The following is a 1,139-nucleotide window of genomic DNA, read 5'->3' on the forward strand; positions in this document are numbered from 1 at the left end:
GACAAGAAGAGAAGTTACAGCAGTTGTTAGAAGAGAAAGAAAATAGACAAGAAGAGAAGTTACAGCAGTTGTTGGAGGAAAATAAAAAGAAACAAGAAGAGAGACTACAACAATGGCAAGAAGTACAAATGGAAAACATTAGTAAATTTAAAAGCGAATTAGATACGTTAAAGGACGATCTGTTGTCTTTTACACAAGGAGGATACATTGACCATCGACTTAACCAGCCCCAGACAATGGCAAGCCCTTTCCAGAGCCCGCAGCTAAACCCTAATGTAGACATCTTCAGTCCTGTTAGAAGTCACATCCCAGATATGAGTGTCAGTAATAGGAGTGATTCAGTAAGAAGGAAACCACAGGAATACGATGGGAAAGCACTGTGGGAAGCATATAGAGCACAATTTGACCTACAGAGGAGCAGAAAGTAGTATATCTGGCAACGAGCTTGAAGGGACAACCACTGGAAATACTTGGACAGTTGACAGCAGCCGACAGACACAACTATAGAGCACTGGTAGCGGCTCTAGAACTCGGGTATGGAACCCAGAATCAGTCAGACGTCTACACGGCTAGGTTTAGGACGAGAATACGTGCTAAAGGGGAGAACCTGCAAGAGCTGGCATAAGACTTGGAAAGCATGGCACACAAGGCCTACCCAACTGCACCACCCGATCTCCTCAAGTTGTTGCTGAGTGATCAGTTCGTAGATGCCTTGGACAGTCCACAACTTAAGATACAAGTGAAGCAAGCACACCCCTCTACCATGCAGGATGCAATGACCAGAGCTCTCGAATTTGAATCCTACGTTACGTCCAGCATAGAGGTACCAAGGTTGGTACAGTCATCTGGATTGAAGGCCAGAAAAGGTCAGCTTTCAGAGAGGTTTGAGGGACTTTGCTGGCACTGTAACAAACCTGGGCACAAGAGAGCTCAATGCTGGAAACTTCAGCACAAGGGAGATGATACAGCAGGAAAGGCTGCTACTCAGAAAGGTTGTTGGAACTGCGGAAAGCAAGGACATTTGAGGAGCCAGTGTAGGAGGGACATTACCAACAAGTCAGCCTCAAGGAGACTAGTTGTAGTTGGTGTTGAGGGACACTCACCAACCCCCATCGAGAAAGTCCCAATAGCTAGGTGTA

Source organism: Limulus polyphemus, unplaced genomic scaffold (assembly GCF_000517525.1).
Source record: "Limulus polyphemus unplaced genomic scaffold, Limulus_polyphemus-2.1.2 Scaffold3451, whole genome shotgun sequence".
Taxonomy (NCBI): domain Eukaryota; kingdom Metazoa; phylum Arthropoda; class Merostomata; order Xiphosura; family Limulidae; genus Limulus; species Limulus polyphemus.